The sequence below is a fragment of the Diceros bicornis genome, chromosome 14, assembly GCF_020826845.1.
Source record: "Diceros bicornis minor isolate mBicDic1 chromosome 14, mDicBic1.mat.cur, whole genome shotgun sequence".
Classification (NCBI taxonomy): Eukaryota; Metazoa; Chordata; class Mammalia; order Perissodactyla; family Rhinocerotidae; genus Diceros; species Diceros bicornis.
In genome coordinates, this window is record NC_080753.1 from 23737209 (window position 1) to 23749332 (window position 12124).

Sequence of the window (12124 nt, forward strand, 5' to 3'; positions counted from 1 at the left end):
TTCCTCCACTCTGAATCACAGGGACAATGGCCCTTGCAGCCTGCGATTCTCAGGCTCCTATATCAGTTGGCTTCCATCTGAGTTCAGCCGGTGGAGGCCATTGGAGGGAGATGGTAGGACAGAAGGAAGGGAGAGACCAGGGTGTTTGTCTCCCTCTCTCTTTGCCTCGAGTGGCCCCTCCAGAAGCAGTTGTATCTGCTCTGTGGCTCCTGCTCCCTGAGACAGCCCTCTTCCATGGGCACCGCTTCTGCTAGTCAGCGCCAGCTGCGGTCTAACTCCTCCCACATGGCCCTGGCTTCTGGGCTTTGGTGACACCACCTCTTCTTGTTTTCTCTCTATCCCTTCCCAGCGCTGCTAATCTTTGTGATGCGCCACCATCCCGTTGGCTTCTCAGCTCTTCCACCACGCATTAAACACGTTTCCCGTATTAAACCCTCTGCCCGCTCCCCCAAACACACACACAATTTGGAATTCTCTGAATTTTCCTAACTGGTCAAAATGGACTGGCCCCTTTGGCTTGAGTTTTAGGACAAGACCCCAAGAGATGGCTGGCTTCCTTCATGGCTCAGCTACCCATCTCTGATCCAACCAGGCATGATCAAGTTCAGGGCTGCTACATACTGCCCAGCTTTGAGGGGCACCATTCATACGGAGTCAGTGTGAATAGTGCCCCCTGGAGGTTTTCAATGGGAAGCCCTTCTCTGGGCAGCAGAGTTGGTTTCACTCAATGTACTGGCAGGATGCATGGCAACTTTCAGTAGAAAGAACCACTTGGGGCCTCTCTCCTTGGGGGTGAGTGGTGTCTTAAGCATCTGTTTTGTCTTCCCAGCAATGTTTCTCTGCTTCTTCTGAAAGAATACCCCTGCTTTGGGGAACTGCTCTTCTTCTCCTTCATGTAGTTCTGATGAGGCTCTCAATTACCATGGCCTCCTCCCCAACAGGAATAAACAGATGACCCAGACCTGATCAGTCAGTGTGTTTAATGCTCCTGGCAACAGTGATTTAGCCATAGGATGGACATGTGATCCAAGAGAGCCAGCCAGAGAACGCTCCTAGGATTAATAAACTCTGCAAAGAATCTTTTTTCCCACTGGAGTTGCTGGCATCTCTGATTCCTATCCACCTTGCTCTCTTCCCATCCACCAATGTGGAGGAGATTTGTCTGTAGTAGGAGACATTGAGGCCAACACACAAGGAGTCACAGAATTGAGACAGAAGGAAGGAGAGAGAGAAGCCTTGTGGCACTGAGTCCCCAGCTCCCATAGATTGCTGAAGATCTTTCTTTAAATTTACAAATACCAGAGTGTTCCTTCCAGCTATAAGAGCCAATAAATTCCTTTTTTGCTTAAGTTGCTTTGCATAGGATTTCTGTCACTAGCATGGTAGACACAGAGCTCTCTGGATTCCTTGCCAGGAAAATGAGACATTGGGACAACCTCTCCATTCCTCTCATAGAGCAACTAATGGCCAGAGAAGGGAAGTAGGTCAGTCAGTATGCATTTTTTTCCCGGTTTTATTGAGAAATAATTGACATACAGCGCAGTATAACTTTAAGGCCTACAGTGTGATGGTTTGATTTACATATACTGTGAAATGATTACCACAACAGGTTTAGCTAACATCTATCATCTCATATAGACACAATGAAAAGAAAAGAAAACAGAAAAAAAATTTATCTTGTGGTGAGAACTCTTAGGATTTTCTCTGTTAACAGCTTTCCTATACATCATACAGCAGTGTTAAATCACATCCCTAGTACTTTTATCTTATAACTGGAATTTTGTAACTTTTCACCATCTTCCTCCAATTACCCCTCTCCCCACCCTCCGCCTCTGGTAACCACAAGTCTGATTTCTTTTTCTATGAGTTTGATTTTTTTTTTTTTTAGATTCCATATATAAGTGAGATCCTACAGTATTTGTCTTTCTCTGTCGACTTATTCACTTAGCATAATGCCTTTGAGGTCCATCCATGTTGTTGCAAATGGTAAGATTTCCTCATTTTTTATGACTGAATAATATTCCATTGTATATATATACCACAACTTCTTTATCCATTCATCCATTGACGGACACTTAGATTGTTTCCATGCCTTGGCTATTGTGAATGATGCTGCTATGAACATGGGGGTGCAAATATCTTTTCGAATTAGTATTTTTGTTTCCTTTGGATATATTCCCAGAAGTAGAATTGTTGGATCATTATGGTAGTTCTATTTTTAATTTTCTGAGGATCCTCCATACTGTTTTCCATAGCAGCTGCACCAATTTACAATCGCACCAACAGTGCACAAGGGTTCCCTTTCTCCATATCCTTGTGAACATTTGTTATCTTTTGTCTTTTTGCTGATAGCTATTCTAACAGGTATAAGGTCATATCTCATTACGGTTTTAATTTGCATTTCCCTAATGACCAGTGATGTTGAGCATCTTTTCATGTACCTGTTGGCCTTTGGTATATCTTCTTTGGAAAAAATGTCTATTCAGGTCCTTTGCCCATTTTTTAATTGGGTTATTTGGTTTTTTTTGCTATTGAGTTGTATGAGTTCTTTTTATGTTTTGGATATTAACCCCTTATCAGATATATGGCTTGCAAATGTTTTTTTCCATTCCCTATGTTGCCTTTTCACTTCGTTGACGGTTTCTTTTATTGTGCAGAAGATTTTTAGTTTGATGTGGTCCCACTTGTTAAAATAAACAAAAATAAAATAAAATAAAATAAATCAAAAATATGATTTTGTTGCTTATGCTTTAGGTGTCATAACCAAAAATTCATTGCCAAGGCCCATGCCAAGAAGCTTTATTCCTATGTTTTCTTCTAGGAGTTTTACTGTCTCAGGTCTTACATTTAAGTCTTTAATCCCCTTCCAGTTAATTCTTGTGAGTAGTGTAAGATAGGGGTCCAGTTTCATTCTTCTGCATGTAAATATCCAATTTTCCCAGTGCCATTTATTGAAGAGAATATCTTTTCTCCATTGAGCATTCTTGGCTCCCTTGTCAAGTATTAGTTGACTGTATATGCTTGGGTTTATTTCTGAGCTCTCAATTCTGTCCTGTTGGTCTATTTGTCTGTTTTTATGCCAGTAGAGTACTGTTTTGGTTACTATAGCTTACAGTATAACTTGAAATTAGGAAGTGTCATGCCTCCTGCTTTGTTCTTTCTCAGGAATTCTTTGGCTATTGGGGATCTTTTGTAGTTCCATATAAATTTTAGGAGTGTTTTTTCCTACTTCTATAAAAAATGCCATTGGACTCTTGATAGGGATTGCATTGAATCAATAGATGGCTTTTGGTAGTATTGACATTTTAACAATATTAACTCTTCCAATCCATAAACATGGGATAACTTTCCATTTTTTGTGCCTTCCTCGATTTCTTTCATCAATGTCTTATAGTTTTCAGAGTAGAGATCTTTCATCTCCTTGGTTAAATTTATTCTTAAGTATTTTATTGTTTTTGGTGTTATTGTAAATGGGATCAATTTCTTTATTTCTTTTTCAGAAAATTTGTTGTTTGTGTATAGAAATACTACTGATTTTTGTATGTTAATTTTGTATCTAGCAACTTGACTGAATTCATTGATTAGATCTAACAGTTTTTTGGTTGAGTCTGCAGGATTTTCTATATATAAAATCATGGCATCTGCAAATAGAGACAATTTTACTTCTTCATTCCCAATTCTGATATCTTTTATTTCTTTTTCTTGCCTGATTTCTCTAGCTAGGATTTCCAGTACTATGTTGAATAGGAGAGGTGAGAGTGGCCACCCTTGTCTCATTTCTGATCTTAGAGGAAAAACTTTTAACCTTTCACCATTGAGTATGATATTAGCTGTGGTCTTGTCATACATGGCCTTTATTATGTTGAAATATGTTTCTTTTTTTTTTTATGAGGCAGATCAGCCCTGTGCTAACATCTGCCAATCCTCCTCTTTTTTTGCTGAGGAAGACTGGCCCTGTGCTAACATCCCTTCTTCCTCCACTTTATATGGGACGCCACCACAGCATGGCTTGCCAAGCGGTGCGTCAGTGTGTGCCCAGGATCCGAACTGGCAAACCCTGGGCCACTGCAGCAGAGCGCGTGCACTTAACTGCTTGCGCCACCGGGCCGGCCCTGAAATATGCTTCTTCTATGTCTACTTTGTTAAGAATTTTTATCATGAATGGATGTTGCTTTTTTTCAAATGCTTTATCTGCATCTATTGAGGTGAACATATGATTCTTTTCTTTCATTCTATTAATGTGATGTAGCACATTGATTTGTATATGTTGAACCATACTTGCATGCCGGGGATAAATTCCACTTGATCATTATGAATGATCCTTCTAATGTGCTGCTGAATTTGATTTGCTGGTATTGTATTGAGGATTTTTGCATTTATATTTATCAGTGATATTGGCCTGTAGTTTTCTTTTCTAGTAGTGTACTTTTCTGGTTTTGATAAAATGAGTTGGCCTCGTAAATGAGAGGCTTTGGCTGGCCTCATAAAATGAGTTTGAGAGTGTTCTCTCCTCTTCGATTTTTGGGAAGAGTTTGAGAAGGATTGGCATTAATTCTTCTCAAATGTTTGGTAAAATTCACCAGTGAAGCCATCTGGTCCTGGGCTTTTCTTCATTGGGAGATTTTTTATTACCGATTCAATCTCCTTACTAGTAATTCGTCTATTCAGATTTCTATTCTTCCTGATTTAGTCTTGGTAAGTTATATGTTTCTAAGAATTTTTCCATTTCTTCTAGATTTCCAGTTTGTTGGCCTATAGTTGTTTGTAAGTCATATGCTTTTAGCTACAAATAATAGAAAGCCCAATTATAGTGGCTTAAATAAGAATTATCACAGGAAGTTACTCTGAATAGATAGTATTTGGAAGTAGTGTGGTTCCAGGGTTGGTTAATCCAGTGGCTCACAGATGTCCTAAGGTGTAGATATTTTTCTTCTTTCCACTCTGGAATCCTTGGAGGGTTGTCTTGACCTCCTGGACTGGCTCCCCTCATAGTCCTAAGGTGGCTGTTTCTGTCTAGGTTACATGCAGACAACCACCACTAAGGGCAGAAGTGGGACTATTCCTGTTTTATGTCCTAGAAGCCTCCAGAGACTTACCCTTGTTTCTCATTGGCCAAGGTGGTGTCATATGCTCTTTCTTAAATAAGTCACTGGCAAAAGAATGAGACCACATGATTGGCTTTGACCAATCATGATTCACCATGGAGCTGAGGCCTGCCCTCCTTGAAGCTCCTGGCTGCTTGGAGGAGAGTGAACTAAATCAGGGGTCTGTTAAAAAAAAGGAAGAGGCTAACGGCTATTGGGTAGGGTAGTTGAGACAGCTAGCTGTCCCCCAATATCCATTCTCCATTTCTTCCAAAATAATAGACATTTCAACTGGGCATATGGCCACCCAGAATAAAGAGTACATTTCCCAGCCTCCTTTGCAGCTGAATATGACCATGTGACTAAGTTCTGGGCAATGGGAAGTTAGCAGAAGTTTCACACAGCAGCTTCCAGGAATCTTCAAGAGACATCTGGCATGAGTCCTTTGCTCTCTTTTCTGTTCTTTCCTCCATTTGCTGCTAGGAATGTGGATGCTACCACACTGGACCATGAGAACAAGGGCCATAGCAGAGCAGTGAGCTGGAAGGAGCCTGAGGCTCTGAGAACCTCAAAGAACAGAGCGCTATCCCAGCTCTGTACCACTATCTCCACACTTATTTACATGAGAGAGAAATAAACTTGCAACAGACACAATCCTAATGAATACAGGCAGGCAGTCAACACTGTCTGCTCTAGGAAGTGACTGCCTAGGTGTCCCAGCAAGTTAGCGGAGAGGCTATATTGGACTCCAGGACCCCTGACTCCAGTGCAGGGCACATTCTGCTTTCTAGGAAGCCGCATGGTGAAGACAGGCAAGCCCAGGCATGAAGCCAGAAGAGCCAGGTCCAGGCTAGCACCATGGACCTGGAGATGTCTCACTGGAGATGTCGTCCTGATAATATTACTTAACTTCTCCAAGTCAATTTCCTCGTCTGTAAAATGGGGTTAATGATTCCCACTACACAAGCACTGAGCACTTGAGTGGGCCTGGCGTGTTATAGAAACTTAATGCAAATTTCTAACAACAGATAAGTGGAGATTAAATAGGCCATGGAGCCTGGTTCATAGTAAATATGGCAGCCGGCTTCCAAAATGGCGCCTGGTAATTCTGGCTTCCTGTATTCAGGCATTCACACCCTTGTGTCCCTTCCACACTGAACAGGGCTGATTGGTGTACCCAAGAGGCTAATGCCGAAATGATGGCATGGGACTCCAAGGCTAGGTCATGACAGACACTGCGGCTCTCGCCTTGCTCTCTTGGATCACTCACTCTGGGGGACATCAACTACCAATGGTGTGAGGACACTCAGACAGCCCTCTGAAGAGGTGTACATTCAAGGACCTGAGGTCATCTGCTAACAGCTAGCACGGAAGTGCCAGCAATGTGAGGGAGCCCTTTTGGGGGCAGATCCTCCAGTCCCATCAAGCTTGCAGATGACCATAGCTCTGGCCGACATCTTGGCTGTGACCTCACAAGAGACTGAACCAGATCTACCCAGCTCAGCCATGTCCAAATTCCTGACCCACAGAAACTGTGTGAAAGAATAAATAGTCGTCATTGTTTTAAGCTATGAGGTTTATTTGCTACATAGCAATAGATAACAAATAGAGTATTTATTCACTAACTATTAGTTCTCTCTTCTTTCTGGGAAGAACTTTCTCTTCTGTACTACCCTCTCCCATCATGGGAATCTCACTTCCCGGAAATGCTGCTGATGAGGGCTTAGGATGCGTGTGTCTGCTCGCCCTGTATAACAAGGCTCTGTGCGATCCAAAGGAGGGAGGAATTCAGAGGGAGGCTTGTCCTCAGAGGCATCGAAATCCCATGTCCTCTTCAGGGCACGAGTTGAAAGAAAACTTGATGAGCCAGGTATCGAGAGAGCTGGGTTCTCGACCAGCCAGGGCGCTAACCAGACTGGGATCTGGGCTAAGTCACTGTCCCTCTGAGTCTCAGTTTCTTCTTATGTAAAACAAGGGGACAGGACCAGATGACCCCCTTGCTTCCTTCCCATTCTCATGCGTTAGTCAGGAATATGTGTGTATATATATATATATATATATATATATAACTTTTTCTTGAAGTACAACATTTACACATAAATTACACACACTGTAACCACACAGCTTGGTGAATTTTTACACACTGAACACGTTCGTCTAACTAGCACCCAGATAAAGAAACAGAAATGTACCATCCCCCAGAAGTCCAGCACGCCCCCTCCCAGCCCTACCTCTTAGAGTAGCAATGGGTAACAGTAACTGACTTCCACCCATGGACGGGTTTCGCCTGTCCTTGCACTTTATGTAAAAAGAACCATATGGTGTGCTCTTCGTGTCTGGCTTCTTTCTTTCAACTCCAGGTTTGTGAGATTCATCCATGCTGTTGAGTGGTTACGGATCATTCATTCTCACGGCTATGCAGAATTCCATCATGTGAGTGTACCACAATCTGTTTATCCATTCTACCACTAATGGACCATTGGGTTTCCATTTGGAGGTTATTATGAATAGTGCTGCTGTGAACATTCTAGTCCGTGCCTTTTGGAGCATGCATGTACCTATACCTGTTTCATATATACCTTGCAGGGTATCATTTGGTCATAGGGTATGTGCATGTCCACTTTAGTAGGTTTTGCCAAAGGCGATGCACTGATTTACACTCCTAGCGACGATGTACAAGAGTTCCACGCATTCGACACCCCATGAGGTAGGCCACCTCTACCTACAGCAAGATGGGTGGAAGCTGGCACCTGGGTGGACAAAGCTGGCTTCTCCACCCTGAGAATGGGTGGCAGTGGGAAGGCGGGGCAGTGACACCCCAGGAGTGGGGTTAGAGGAGGGAGTTGCAGCCTGTAGGGTAGATGACCATAGGAAGAGTCTAGAAGGGCCATCTCATCCTTTCCTCCTGAGCTAAGCAAGGAGAGGAGGCTTAGGTGACACACTCAGATGACTCTAACAGGACTGGGGCTGAAACTCGCCTTTTCTCTATGGGATTTGTCCCCACATTCTCCTGAAGTGGAATTGCTCAGCCCCTGTGACTGGCCTGTGGTGGCAGAGTCCGAAAGGGTCCCCTGGGGAGAAAGTGGGGAAAGACTGCAGCAGACCCTCTGGTGGCCACCTCCCACAGCTAGCCCCTTTCTCCCTGCCCAACGGTGACTCATGGTTGGTCTGGCTGCCCGTCACTGCAAACCCATCGCAGGGGATGGGTGCCCACCTGGCCCCTTGGGACTTACCAGTGAAGTGCTCTCTGGCCAACCTCTGCCAGCCAGCACCTCCATCCCTTTGCCCAAAACTCACATTCCCTGGGAGCAGCTGCAGCCAGTGACTGTGGGTTTGGTGTATGAATACATCAGCTCCCTTGAAGGCACGTGTCCTCCAGGATTGAGCGCTAGTGGTAACCACAGTGATTGCCCACAGTGGTAACCAATTTGATAACACACCCTGTGTTGGCTGCCTTCCCTCCCAGTCTCATCATCTTACTGATGTTTCCTGGAATCCCCTCCTAAACAAACTTCCTTGACTCAAAGCCTTGTCTAGGGCCTGCTTCTGGGGAAGCCCAACCTAAGACTGCATATGACCCAGTCTGGGCAAAGATGTAAGTAGACCTGCTAGGAGCTTCTGGAAATGTTTTTCCTCTCTGGTAAAAGGTACAGGAGGAGAGAGCCTCTCTTTCCCACTTGCCTTTGTTGTTCTATGTGGATGCTGTGTGCGAGCTTGATGCCTGGGGCTGCGGTAGCCTCTTCGTGACCAGGAGAGGAGACATGGGCCACATGCTGAGGATGACAGAGCAGAAGGATGGAAGCCAGGCTCTTGACAGCATCTTTGAGTCTCCTGATCAGCTTGGGCCACCTACCTCTGCACTTCTTGTTAAGGAAACAACACATGTCTTTACAGACTAAGCCACCTTTATTTGGGTTTTCCGCTGCTTGCAGCCAAACTCATCCATTACTGATACCGGCCTTGTCCCAGAGGCGTTACTGTTGGAATCAACATCCCACCGCCACTATCTTGAAGCCCCCAATCGGTGGCGCAAGAGAAGGGATAAGAGACAGGCTGGGGGTAGAGTGGGGGCAGAGAGGGGGCCACACGCTTGAACTCCACAGGTGGCTGAGGACCTGGAGCTGAGAGGACCACGGGTCCCCAAAGGGAGAGGGATACATGGGTAACAGGTATCTGGGCTCCCGAGAAGAAGGAGTGAGGACGGCAAGGAGGCAAATCCCCCATTCCTCTGGCCAGGGTGAGCATTGTTATTGTTATTATTATGAAGCATCTCAAGGCTCACACTCGTCCTAACCTGGCCGGGCCCCACTAATGGCCCCATAAATCCCAGCCATAAAGAGTAATGGGGGGAGACAAATGAGATAATTAGGAATAAATCTCACCGAGGTCTCCCTTCAGCAGCGTCCCTGGAACTGGGCAATCTTCCGAGCCATTAGCTGGGCCCCTAATTAATGCCGGGGCACTGTGGAGGCTCCAGGCACAGGAGGGACGGGGCTGAGGGGCACCGCTGCCCCCACTGCCTGCGGCAGCGACCTTGGGAGGAGCCGGGGGACACGGGCCCACAGCCTGCCTGCTTCGCTTTTCTGTTGCCTCCTTTTCTTCGTCTCACTTCATCTCCCGTCTGCCTTCTGTCTCTGTTTCTCTCTTAGCAGACCATCCCTGCCTGCGGCTGAGCCACGGAAGGCCTGAGTTAGCAGGAATTGCGGGGCCACCTGTGACAACCCTCCACCCTCTCTCCTCCCTGCCCCCAGTCAACATCAACTCCAGGGCAGGGACCCCAGCACAGCCCCCAAGGACAGTCCTTGGAACGGTCCCACGGCTGCTGCAGCCCTTTCCTCTTGGGGCAGCTCTTACAATTAGAGCCTCTCTCGTGCCTGGAGCTGGGCACTCTCTCCTTGTGGGTCTGCTGCTTGGTCTTACCTCTGGCCGCTGGGGCCTGAGGATAAGCCTCACTCCCTGCCCAGGCTTCAGATAGTTGAAGGCCATCGTCCTGGACTTCTCTTCTCCAGCCAGAAGCCCTGAGCTGCATTTGCTGACTCGAGGTTTCCAGCCAGGCCTCCCCCACAAGGCACCTCTTCTGGACCCAATCATGGTGGTCTGATCCCATAGTTGGGGTTGTCTTCTGATGTTTTAATCTGCCAGCCTTTCTCTTTTTTTGGTTACAGCACCTCTACTTCATTGGGGAGCTTCCCCTCTCCAATTCCACTTGATTCTGGACGGACAGCCAAGTAACGTGCCCTCCCTGGCCACAGAGGCCTGGCCCCTCATAGCCCTCCAACTCCTGACACAGTCACTGACCCAAGGATGAGTCTTAGTGCCTTCCCGGGCCCCCTGAGCTGGCAACACTGAGAGATGCCAGGTAGGCACAGCGTGTGAACACTCTCCCTTCCCAGCCCCTACCTCCCCAGTGCCCCCCGTCCTGTCTGCAGTAGGAGGGAGTGAGGCTGTAACCCGGAGAGAGGCACACCCAGAGGTGGCAGGAATTGTGGGGTATGGAGGCTGCTACAGGGTCGGGGAAAGAAGTGAAACCAGGTGAGGGGCAAGGAAGGATGGAGGGGGCTTTCCTCTGGAGGAGGTGGAGGGTGAGGGGATAGCTGCGGCCATAGGAGGGCTGGGGCCGTGGAACCATCCCATGCCTGTTGCCATATCATCGTAGGAAAGTTGGAATGTGGAAAGGAGCATAAACATGGAGGTGACAAGGGGCTGGCTCAGAGGGGACAGCACCTCTGTCCCCTCTGCTGCCCCCACGCGTGGCCTGAGGCTCCTGTCTCTGCTTCTTTCCCACCCTTCCTTGCACGGGGCCAGTCCTGAGAGCTACCACTCTGCTTTCCCACTGCTCAGCGACCAGAAGTGTCTGCAGCAACAGTCCTGAGAGCCTCGGGGACCAGCCCTCAGTCCCCCACCACTGCCTCATCTGCTGGGGGAGCTGGCGAAGGCCCCAGGGCATGACTGGATGCAGGTGATTCAGCCTTGGGGCTGCTTAAAAGTGTGTCGTCCAGGCAGCCCTGGCCATGGGGGTGGCAGGGCCTGAAGTTCAGTTTGCCAGCTCTGTGCTTTGCGTAGGAGCACAGGGAATGCCAATTAAATGGGCCAAAGAACGGGGAGAAGCTAAGGGAGGCCATGTAGGCAGGAGGGTGGGTTGAACACCCCTCCTCTCACAAGCCAGCCCCTGGCTCAGCTACCTGCTTGCTCACAGGGCAAAATCTCTTGGGTTTGGCACACAAGATCACCCAGTGGTCATGGCAGTCCTGGCCAGGGACAACTTAACTTGGCCCCACCCCCTGATCCTCCCACAATTGTAGTAATTAATGCCCGTTTGGGTTAGACAACCCGCAGCCTGAGGGTGGCCCTGCGAGAAGTCTTCTGGGCAAAAGGGGGCTGGTCTGCTGCTCCAGAGGTGAAAGAAAACTGGAGACACAGGCTATTTCCCTGGACATTGTGGCAACCCTTGGATTTCCAGCGGCTCAGCGCTGATCCATTGTACACGCAAGGAAGCTGAGGCCCAGAGACTGAAAGGGTCTCTTCCCTCGGGCCCACGGCAGAGCCACGCTAGAACCGACACCTGGCCCAGACCAGCTGGTCGGAAAGCGGAGACTGGGAGCCAACAGAGAAGGGCCACGGAGTGGAGGGGAAGGGCCCAGAACTAGGACTTGCCCTTAAGGATATCTGGGGATGGCGGGGTTGGCCTCTAAGACAAATGCCATCTGCTTCCCAGCGGGGATGAGGGCCACCTGGGCAAGGACAGGGAGGTGGGGAAGGCAGAGCAGGCATGGGACGAGGCGGAGGGGACACAGGGCTCTGCAGCACAGCCCCGGGCTGAGCAGGGCTGGCAGGATTGCAGGCTCTGAAATGTGGTGTGTGAGGGCATGGATGTGTATGTGTGGTGCGTGTGAGTGTGTGGTACGTGTGATTTTGTGGAATGCATGTGTGTGACTGTAAGAAGAGTCTGTGTGAGTGTGTGTGTGTGCGCGCGCTGGGGGGAGGCTGGCTAAATCCTTTCCCATCCCGTCCCCACCCAGCTCAGCCTCTCGGGTTTCAGC